Consider the following 12,500-nt stretch of genomic DNA (forward strand, 5'->3'; position numbering starts at 1 on the left):
GCCGAGCATTTTCCGATCCCTGCGTAATTGATGATACAGTAGCACAGTGTATACTGTTATTCATATACAGTCAATACCGTTGACGGCTTCCCTTTTGGCTTTGAAACAATCAACTGAAAGATTTATATTCCACTGGTAATGGTGGCCATACTGAGTCAGGAAAGAACGTTGTGGAGCCCGTCGAAACCAAACACCATGCTGAAAGGTCAGGATCTTAACGGAGGTATAACTTTAACAGCTTGTGCATTGGATAGTTTTTTTTTTAAACTTGTGCACGCCCAATGGTGACCAACGGTCCACAAACGTATTTACCACGCCGCATTAATGCAGGAGGTGCCCCCTCTCTGTTATCGGACGTTGCCTTTATGTCTAATGGCTATTTTTCCATTGCCGTGTTTTGCTGAAATGGATTAGAAAATAATGGAAGATTGTGTCAGCCATCGTGTGTGTGTGTGTGTTGAAAGCAATTGACCTGCAGCTTGATACTAGAGATATCTGAGCCCAAGGTGCGTGAACAGATCGATGGTATTGTTGCGGCTGTGGGTGGACTTGCTGGGTCTACTGTAGCTGTGTGTATGTGTGTGTGTGTGTGTGTGTGTGTGTGTGTGCAGATGCGAGCCAGGCCATTGTACTGCTGTGAGTGCACCCCCCAGTGTTAGCTCAGGGCAGAGCTTAAGCCCAGCTGTACTGTAACAATGCTCGGCAAACAGCACAACCTGCAGCCAAGCCCAGATGCTGTGATCGTGTGGGCGGCTGGCTGTTTGTGCGCGTGTGTGTGAGTATGTGTGTGTGTGTGTGCGCGCGCGCGTTACCTGTACGACCGAGCGCAAAGCCCACACGTTTACGTGCCTATTTATGTTCAACCCCGGCGTATGCCCGAACATATGTACAGTATGTATCTGCACGTCCATGTGTCGGTGGCTGCCTGTGCTCTTGGCTGCATGGAGCAGCGTAAAGAATCGATTAGTGAGGGGCCTCTGCCAGTGCTGTTTGCCAGATGCACTGGAATACATACTGTAGCACGGGAGAGCCATCAGTTGCCCTGACAACACCGGTGCCTGTCAACACCTCTGTCTTAATAGTGACAAATTGTACTTATTACATCAGCGTTAATTCCCCCCGATCTCCCTCAGATGAAGATACTTAGCCCCGCGCTGATCAAATTGTGTCAGCGTAATTACTGGGAACAGAACCCTATTAAAAACCAGGGCCTCAGACGCAGTGTCCAGACTCATCCGCGGGCCTATCACTCAGCGTGCAGCCCCCGGGTGGGGGTGGGGACGGTGGGTTTAGGGACCGAGGATTTGGGAGGGAGGGGCGGTGGGGATGGGGATGGGGTGGGGGGGGTCTGAAAAGCAAGGAAGACAGAGATTAGGGGGATGTTTATGGTTTGAGAGAGAGGAGGGTAAGGAAGGGGGAAGCGAGAGAGGATATTTTTTGTTGCTATATAGATATACAGTATATACATGATTTATTTGTCACACACAAATATAAATGATACAAATACAAATAATATTTATTTGTCTATCTACTGCATATCCAGAGGCTATGCTGGCATAGAACAAATAGAAAAAAAAAGAACAAATAAGAATAAAAAATGAAAATAGGAATACAATTTAATAAAAACGAAATAAAAATCAATTTACAGCATTTTAAAAAATACCAGACCAACAGAAATGTTACTGTATATATACTATTTATGTACATTGTGCATTGGGTACTTGGCTTATCTTCTGCCAGGGAAGCATCGGCCCTCGTCACTGCGGTAGCTCTGCCTCTGTAGTCCGTAATAGTCCGTAGTCCTTGCCACATGCGTCTGGTTTTCCAACAGCTGGAGCTGAGACTCCTCTCCGCCCCTGTTCCCCAGCACGAGCCCGGCGTCGTGAGCAGCAGTGTGTGCGTTCGGTACGCCACCTATGGATTTTTCCACCCACTGTTTCTGGTTCCAAAAGGATCTCACCGTAACCATGGGAGCCACATCATCCGTTAGCCTAGCAGCGAAGCTAATCACCGCTTCCGTAAACTCGCTGAAGTCATCGGGGGTGGAGCGAAACACGTCCCGGTCGACGCCGCTCATGTGTCCCTGCAGCGTGGCTTCTGATTGGGCGGCCCAGCGCCTGACCGGAGCTTCCCCTACCAGGCGTTTTGTTTGTATTCCGGCGTCAGGAAAAATGGTGGCATGGTCTGACTTGCTGAACGGTGGAAGCGAGGTGGCCTTGGAGCCCTCCTTAAACTGCGTGTAGCAGTGGTCCAATGTCCGTTCTCCTCTGGTGGGACAGGAGATGTGTCGGTGGAGGTTCAGCGGAACTTTGTTTGAGGTCCGCCACGATGAGGACTGTGCCCGGGTGTCTGGTCTGCTGTCTGTTTTTGCACATCGTGAAGCTCTGATAGCGCTGTGCTGCGTCAGTATCGGCTTGTGGAGGGATGTGCCGTGGTGAGGACCGAACTGAACTCGCGGGGGAACGTAAAATGGACGACACATGATCGTCAGATGTTCCAAGTGAGGCGAGAGGGCGTAATATTCCCGGGGTAACACCAGCTGATTTCCCGGACTCGGCTCTTCTATCCATACAGAGAATGGAGAAGGATTCTGTAGGTTGAACGGTTTGGTACCATGGGAGACAACCATCAGACAGAGGATAATACAGTCTCCCACGTCCCGTTGGAATTGGATCCTTGCCCTGACGTCGTCCAGTTTATTCTCCAAAGGTTGGACATTGGCGAGCAGAACACTGGGTATAGGTGGGTGATGTGCCGAAGCCCATAGTCCGTTCCGGACTCCAGCCCGCCTCCCCCTATGCTCTGTCTTCTTCCGGGGAGGGGGCGCCTCCTCTCCATTGTTGTGCTGGTGCGGGCTTCGCAGAATCTCCCGGGGCCACGAAGAGGCGGATAAAACGAATGGAAGCTGGTAAAAAGTGTGGAAAAGTGGCGAGTACCCTTAATCCAATGTCCATAAGTGCGATCGTACTGTATGTACAGAGTGAAGATGGAATGGGTGCAGAACAAATAACAAAAACTGATGAAGACACAAAGTAAAAGAACAGTCTCGGCGGAGCCGCCCGGTAGGCGCCCGGGGACAGCGGCGCCATCTTGAATATATGCATAGAAGAAAATGGAAATCCTGCAGCGGTAATGCAGGATTAATACAGAGTGAGGAGCGAATGCATTCTTTTTGTATTGTATCTGTTGGTAAACTTCAACTGTCGGTAAACTTCAGCAAAGTTTAAGCCGGGGGGGGGGGGCAGAGAGTCCAGCAGAGCGGCGAAACTATTTGTTTACAAAATGTCAGGTGGCTGATGTCTCCATTAAAGAACCTTATATTGTTTATGGGGTCGATAAACACAGGCCTCAATTTGGGATTTTCATAGATTTATGGGATCGTTACTAATCTCTTAACAATCCCGCATCAATCTGTTTTATGTCATAAAGGAACGTACTTACCGACATGAACGTGCACCGGCCCGGCTCGCAGTGCCAGCCTGCCAGAGTTTAATGAAACCATTTGTTTGATTGAGCAGTTTCATTAATCTGACCAAGTCGTCTGGGAGTGGCATTTTATTGGGGAGTCAAACGGAGAAACATCCACTGGACTCCCGGTGTTGGGGGGAGGGGCGGCGGGTGGGGGGCGGGGTTGGTCATTGAACACAGACTGCACAAAAGAAATAACCCTTACGATTAAGATTTGAAGTTTCATGAAGCTATAGCCCAGTTTTACAATAACCGCAATTACCATAAGCAATTTTCACAGCTATATCGATATGAATGTCGCGTTGCCAGTAGCTCAATGACAAATAAACTCTCTTTCTTTGTCTTTTCCCCTCTCTCTCTCTCTCTCTCTCTCTCTCTCTCTAGGTCAAAGTCTCTCTCCCTCACTGTCTCTCTCTCCCCTCTCTCTCTCTCTCTCTCTCTCTCTGAATACTGGGGAATGAGACTCACAAATTGGTGTAGTCTGATGGAAATGTGCTAATTGCTGTTGTTAAGCTGCTCCAATAATTAGGTTATGATGGGAGACTGCTCAACATGTTGCGTGTACACACACATAAACACACACGCGCACACGCACACACGCGCGCACACACACACACACACACACACACACACACACACACACACACACACACACACACACACACTAGAGTAGCAACCCAGATCCAGGATTGAGAATTCAGTAATTAATATGGTGGAAAAATAATTCCTTTCACTCATTCTACTGCCAATTTGTGGGTATTGTGTTGATGTACATACATATAAATATAAATTATTATTTTGGTGTATTGTTACACATGCCTTTCAGTAGTATTGTATCATCATAAAACAATACTATACTATAATACTCTATACTATACTGTATCACATTATATTATACTATACAATACTATACTAATATATTCTATACTATTCTACAGTATACTACACTACAGTATACTATACTATACTATACTATACTATACTATACTATACTATACTATACTATACTATACTATACTATACTAAACTATACTATACTATACTATACTATACTATACTATACTATACCATACTATACTATACAACACTGCACTATACTGTACTATAGTATACTTTACTACACTGCACAATTCTATACTATAATAAACTGCACTATATTATACTGTGCCATACTATACTGCACTATTCTATTCAATACTATACTAAACTATAGTATACTATAAAATGCGATACTATACTATACTAGACTATACTATACTATACTATACTATACTATACTATACTATACTATTCTATACTATACTATACTATACTATCCAGCACTATTCTATACTATAGGATACTATACTATGCTATGCTATATTATCAAGCACTATTCTATACTATATGATACTGTAGTGTACTATACTATACTGCACTATACTGCACTTTACTATACTATACTATACTATACTATACTATACTATACTATACTGCACTATTCTGTACTGCACTATTCTGTACTGCACTATACTATACCATACTGCACTATTCTGTACTATTATATACTATACTACACTATACTATACTATACTACAATATACTGCACTATTCTATACTATACTATACTGCACTATTCTATACTGCACTATACTACACTATACTATACTATACTATACTATACTATACTATACTATACTATACTATACTGCACTATTCCATACTGCGCTATTCTATACTGCGCTATAATATGCTATACTATACAGTACTATACTATGAAACTTTGTTGTTGAAGGGGCTGCCTAGCAGGGGCTTTGTTGATGTTGCTATGCCTCAACCCTGGTGCTTCTGCAGCAGTAACATTCATTCATCATATTTTATTTTCATTCATTTCTGAATTCATTTCATTCCTGAATATCACATTATAGTGGTGATATGATATGAGTGGTTCATGAAATCACATTACTCAGCAGTCAACTTTGCAGGAGTTATTTAGATTATTAGTGCTTGTCGGGTTTATTAAACAAACTATCTTTGGCTGACTATCTCGACACAGTTCTCCTCAAATTTGGTTTATAAAAATAAATGCTGATCATCCAGTCAAACTTCCGCATTGTGCTAGAACACAATCCGTTTATCTTCTGTGGTTGCATTAAAGTTGTTATCCCAATATAACTGTAACCCGACAGAGTAATGTAAAGCTTTTTAATGACTCTGAGCTCAGCCGTGGAGATTACTGGACTGCCTACCTCATCAAAGACTCCAGCAGAACCCCAGACTCTTCAACCTTGGAGACCCAAACCTTCTTTTCAGCAGTTTGTGCATCTAAGTGTGTTTGTGTGCGTGGGGGTGTGTATGTGTCCTATTTCTGTGTTTCCACAAGTCTTTGCGTGTGTGTGCCTTCATACCTGCCCGCCTGCAGCCATGCCCAGCGACCTGCTGTGCATTAAGGTGTCATTGATCCTCATGCCATGCGCTGTGGTACGTTTTGAAGGGGATTGCCCCCACCCACCCCTCTCTCCACAGGGATGGACAGAGATCCACCTTTTCATCTCTATTGCTCGATGAAACGCACGTCACCCCTTCCGAGAAATATGTTACCGATTGAAAGCCATGGAACAATATAGCGCCTACAATATGTGTGTTATGTTCTATGTGGAGTGCGGAATAACTATTGTCTACTATCCACCTTATTTCTGTGAGGATTAGATAGGTAGATAGATAGATAGATAGATAGATAGATAGATAGATAGATAGATAGATAGATAGATAGATAGATAGATAGATAGATAGATAGATAGATAGATAGATAGATAGATAGATAGATAGATAGATAGATAGATAAATAGGGTTGTCTATATATACTTGTATATATATATATATATATATATATATATTGGAAAGGTATCGTGTTGAGCATGGAAGTGATGGAGGGTCAAATAATGTTTTGTCATTTTTGACACTGGCGGAATGAAACTGCCCCCGCTGTCCCCGCTCGCGTCTTTTCCGAAAACAATAAAGTGATCGATCACGGCGCCGAAATGTCAGAGGGGCTGACGGTGAAATGTGGCTGATAAGGCCGAGGCTTAAGCCCAGAGATGAAGAGCAGGACTTTTATTGAAGCTGGGCTCTAGTCATAAAGAGGACGAGGTTTAGAGGTCATTACCCTTCACTAGCCCACTGGGACACCTGCAATGTATTGCCTGATATAATATCCTCCATAATTGAGTATCCTACATTGGTTAAAAGCAGTGGTTATGTACAATGGGAAGGTTTTTCAATCAACGAGTGTGTCAATCTAGCCCATAACGAAAGAGGAAACGCTGTCCCATCATTTATTGAGAAAACCTCCTTAACTAGTAGAATTGTTCATAATTTTTTTATTGTTCTTCTCAGGACAGCTGGCCCTTTTTTTTGCACGGATTATAGCACACGTGAATCATTCATGATCAACGAAAACCACAATCTTTTATTTATATGCAGGGAAGCACGATGCCACAAGTCACTGCAAATGGGATTTAAAATGTTGTCAATATAATATATTATATTATTTATTATTTATATATACATATATACACAGTATATGTTAAGAAAATTATAAAGAACAAAATGTGTTTGGAGAAAAGAGAATTTGGATAGAGACGACATGAACCATTTTGGAGGGAGGCTTTTTTGAAAATTAACAAAAGATAATTCAGCAATAATCATTTTATAATGATTATGAAGATGCATATATATTTGCATTTCAGTTTTTTGTTTTTTTTATCAAACACTGGTTGGAATGTAACCATTTAACAGCCAATATAAGAAAAATGGCATTTTCTCTCGCTCACCATTGTCAGTCTTTAAAGAAGGCCTTTACTTGTGGTGGAGGTTCTGCATCCGCAGGATCTCATTGCGGTGCTCCGCCACAGCCAGCCTCTGCTTTAGCATTCAGGACGCAGCGAGCGATGGAGGCAGGAGGAGAGAAGGAGAGGAGAGGAGAGGGGAGGGGAGGGGAGGGAAGGAGAGGAGAGGGAAGGAGAGGAGAGGGGAGAGGAGAGGGAGGAGCGGAGGGGAGAAGGAGAGGAGAGGAGAGGGGAGGAGAAGAGAGGAGAGGGGAGAAGCAGAAGAGAGGAGAAGAAAGGGGAGAAGAAGAGCGGAGAGGAGAGAAGGAGAGGAGAAGGGAGAAGGAGAGGAGAGGAGAGGGGAGGAGAAGAAAGGGGAGAAGAAGAGAGGAGAGGGGAGAGGAGAGAAGGAGAGGAGAGGGGAGGAGAAGAGAGGAGAGGGGAGAGGAGAGGGAAACAGGAGAGGAGAGGGAAAGAGGAGAGGGGAGAAGGAGAGGGGAGAAGGAGAAGAGGGGAGAAGAAAGGGGAGAAGGAGAGAGGAGAGGGGAGAGGAGAGGAGAGAAGGAGAAGAAAGGGGAGAAGGAGAGAGGAGAGGAGAGGAGAGGAAGGAGAATGAGCCAGACAGGAACACTGAGGTGTTTGAGGGCGAATAAGAAACAGAGACTCTCTTAGCATTCTGGATCTTATGCCAAAATCTGTCGCCGAACCAAAGCTCCCTTCTTCCACGGGGCCTCAATGGCGGCACTGTCGCTCACTTTTGTTCCTGAAATTCATGCACGCAGCAGGTGGGCAGATAGAACGGCTATAGAGAAGTTCGGTGCACGTTTATTTATTATGGAGGCGTTGTGGTGTGATAATGGAGACATTTGTATGATTGATGTTTACTATTTGTTTATTATGCTTATTTGTTTTTTATTTGTTTGTTTTTTTTGTGTTTCCTTTGAAATTTTTGCAGCATTTACGTGCCGTGGCAATAAAGAAAGGGTTAAAAGTACGTATTTTTGGTAATTATATGCATCAGTAGTGTAACCTAAGTGAATGTAATTTTGATGGATGAAGTGACAGTACTCACAGTTAGTGAGAAGTCAGTGCAGGTGTGAATGTATGGTGCCTAGGTGTAAATAATAAAATACAATTAAAAAAACATACTGACGGACCTGCAATAGACTTTATGCAACACCAACAGCTTAAGCTATGATATCAGCAAAACCAGCCGATTGCTTTTCTTTTTATATTATTCTCTTGAATGCCATTGTGTGATGAGCGCTGGTAATGAGCCTTTTTATGTTCAATATTTTTGGAGCAGGGTTTAACATTCTGTGTTGTTTATTATTATGACTGCAGTGGTTTATTGAGGCTTTATATCTGTGGTGTCCAACCTGCGGTCTGTAGACCCCTGCGGTGCCACTCGCCAAAAGGATGATGAAAAAATTATTACATTTATTCTAAATAAATTCATTAAAGAAATGTATATTTATTTTTTTCATGAATTCATTCTAAATCAAAGTGTGTGTGTGTGTGTGTGCGTGCGTGCGTGCGTGCGTGCGTGCGTGCGTGCGTGCGTGCGTGCGGCCCTTGGCTACCATTGCTTTTGATGGACAGCGGTGGTGTGTTGCAAACGACTAAGAAATACGAGAGCAAAAGGTTTCCCCTCCCCGCACGCTGTCCCATACAGGACCTTAAATCCTCAGTGGACATCTGTCTGTCTCCATCATTAATATACTGTATAATCGCTGTACAGTCCTAGTTGAGGTGGAACTGGGTCAGAGCACCAGCCGGGCAGCCCAGGAGCATCCACAGCCCCATCCATCCATCACCTCCCTCCGTCATGTCTCTTTTAACCAGACTGAAACTGGGTCTCTCGCCGTCGGGGAACTTCCCCCCGATCGTGGAGAACAACACAGTCCGTCAAATAATAGGCTGCGACCACAAGACGTGACGTCCACGTGGCGTGCGAGCGGCGGACGTTGTTTCGGGCGCCGCCGTTCGCCGGGCCCACCGTGCGCCTGGCGCCGCTGCAAAACCTCTGTATCACTCTCGAGGCTCGTGGCACCGCTGACTAATTCGAGCCGTGTGGCGCGGCGGCGAGAAAGCTTTGATTATTTCTAAATCATGCTAATGCGGTAACCCGGTTGAAGTGCCTAAGCTCTAAATAAACACACACCCCCACCCCACACACCCCCAACCCACCCCAAACCCGCCCCCCCTTTTAAATCAGGGGGAAAACGCAGTGACTCTGTCTCCGCTCCACCTTTCGCGCGGCGTGGGATGCTGTGACAGCAGCTCATCTATACGTCTAATCTTATTTCGCCCGCTGAGTGCCAGAGTCCACTGGAGGTATTACATTTTGTCTCTTGCAAAGTGGGGATGATTAGATAAAGTGTGTCTGGCGGAGGGGGGAGCACTTTTTCACTTTACACGGGCGCTGGCAGTGAATGAGCGGCGGGGGGGGGGGGGGCGTCTCTGACATCTGACAATAAGAGGAGGGTTCTGAGTGGAAATAGTTTTAATGCCGCCGGGACGGAGAGGTTCACATTGCCGTGACGCGGCGGTCTCTGCCACGCGCGTTTTTTCGTTTTTTTTGTTTTTTTTTGATCACCTGTTTCTTGAAGACTATTCCTGTGATTGAACCATATCACTATTAGAATCGTAATTTGCTTAATGCGGCCGACTACATATTCATAGTAGTAGTTGTAGTATGGTATTGTAGTAGTAGTACAGTAGTAGTATAGTGTGTATAGCGGGTGCATTGTCTACTGCATAGACCTTTTATACATAAAGATAAATTACAAAAGAGGTAATGGCTGTAGGGGTGCAAGTATTGACTATATAAATATAAATATAAATATAAATATAGGGTATTTCTGTACATGATGAAAAATAACAGTTCACGTTAGTGGACACGTTACTTGAACTTATGACAGTGTTATTACAATATATTATAAGTATATATATAGTTATTTATAGTTATTGTTCAGACTTGTATTTTAATTATGTAAATAGTGTGTGTGTGTGTGTGTGTGTGTGTGTGTGTGTGTGTGTGTGTGTGTGTGTGTGTGTGTGTGTGTGTGTTGTTATTGCGAACAAGGAGTGGGAATGTAAATAATGTACATATATTTATTCACGTTATGCAAAATAATAATAAAGGAAATACTGAGATGGATAAGAGACTGAAAGACAATTAAAAAGAGAATGGGTGGGGGCGATGGCGGAAAGAGAGACAATGCAATACATTTCAACACAATAGCCCTCGTTCTGCTTCCCTCCGCCTGCACCGGCTTCTGTCATAACACAATAACTGGGCACTGACGTCTTAAAAGCATCGCAGGAGCATCGAGGTGCTCGCGGAGGCAATTGCAGCGGCTTGCAGCAGCTGGAGAGAAACACCATTTCGCCTTCCTCAAGATGGATTCCACACTGAGATTTCCGAGGACCGGTACGGAATCAAAATGGAGAGGCTGGAAGGGGAGGAGAGAAACGAGAAAGAGAGGCTGTTTGAAAATGGACAGCTTCAGAGCAGACCCCGCAATTCTCGGAAAAGGGATGTTTCCTCCGAGCAGGGATGTCATTTGTTTCGTTTTTAAATAAAAGAGGGGGTTTTTGGTTTGTTTTTCTTCTATTGCCCTGGAAATTGTTTATTGATTTTGTTATGTGTTATTGTGTTTTACCGCTCAGATTTGAATTTGTATTCATTTACGTAAATTTTGCCCCCCCATTTACAACCATAAACCACCTAACGGACGAACTCATTGAACTCAAAAACAATTATTTATTTTATTTGCATTTTTGCGTAGAAAACTTGTACCGTACTGAATTACAGAACAGCCGTTCCATTGTGAAGCAGCAAAGTAATGGTTAATAATAATAAAAGTGTTTATTGTATCTGGCCTCCGCAACCTTTGAGGAGATTATCTCCCACCAATAATGTTCCATACTCGCATGCCTCCCGGCACACACGCACGCACGCACGCACGCACGCAGGCACGCACACACACACACACACACACACACACACACACACACACACACGCACGCACGCACGCACACACACACACACACACACACACACACACACGCACACACTCTCCGCCCTCTCTTTATGGATTCCACTTGCTGGCTGCCTGTCTCAGAGCCCTGCATATAAAGCAGTGAAGGCCCTTCAGGACATCAAATCCATGGAACCTGTTGTTGCTGTCGGTTGTATCTAGGTCAATGCTTACAATAGCGGAGCAATTTTTGCATCTATCTGCATTTCCCCATTAACCCCGCAAGGTTGATTTTTTTTCCCTTTTCATGTTTAAACATCCAAAAATGCATATCAAATGTTAGCATACCGAGCGCGCTTTGTATGAGTCTCAAGTGGAATATTAAAAACAGCCCGTTGTTATTAAACGCGTTTTGTCGGAAGAATTAGTGCAGAAGTAGAACTCTTATTTGGGTTATCGCGTGTTTCCTTATTTCTTTAATTTACTGTAATTGGCTTGCGCTTTTACTGATATTCAAACCACGCCGGGGCGTTTTTTTTGATAGTTTGTTCTCGGGGAACCAACCTAGGGATTTATCTGCCTGATCTCCAGGAGGCAATTTGAGGAGGAGAAATATGGGGAGTTGCCGTGGCATAATCCTTGGAGAAATAAGAGATTTTACAAGCGCAGACGTTTCTCATGTAGGGTACGTTGTGAGTTTTTTTTATCAGCGTAGAAATGTATGCTCAGAGGAAGTCCACCTTGACCCCGAAGCTCCACAAGAAATATGAAAATTACAAACAAGCGTATGCAGAAGTTGCCTCGTTCCTCCGCCTCCAGCAACTCTGCACATTTTTGCCTCACCCTCTATTCCCATAGGTTGCAGCTGAAACCTTGTAGAAAGTCCACAAGAGGCAACGTGTTAGTTGAGGTTATATCTGCTTCTCTCACGCAGCTCTGGACGATGTTGTCGGGGGCACGAGGGGAGGAAGAGGGAGGCTTATAGGCCTCACCGTTTGGAACCGCCACAGTTATTAAAAAAATCGCAACTATTTGAGAGGACGGTGATCTTGTAGGGAATCGTTCGATTTCTACAATCGTCTTTTCTCATACCTGCCTATTTACAATAAATTTTGGGGAAATTTCATACTTGCCTATTCTCATACCCGCCTATTTACATTACATTTTGGGGAAATTTTAAACCAATGTTTGAAATTGTAATTTCAATATATGCCGTTATGCCATTTTGTAGTGCCATTAT

At 43.9% G+C, this 12,500-nt stretch overlaps 1 protein-coding gene across 4 annotated transcripts in view; it reads left to right on the forward strand.

Annotated features, from left to right (window-relative positions):
• The window catches only part of dscamb (Down syndrome cell adhesion molecule b), a gene marked incomplete at its 3' end in the record, with an annotated part of 129,591 nt that overhangs the window by 63,795 nt on the left and 53,296 nt on the right, over window positions 1–12,500 (forward strand). The window lies entirely within an intron of this gene.

Source organism: Zeus faber, assembly GCF_960531495.2.
Source record: "Zeus faber genome assembly, chromosome: 9".
NCBI lineage: Eukaryota > Metazoa > Chordata > Actinopteri > Zeiformes > Zeidae > Zeus > Zeus faber.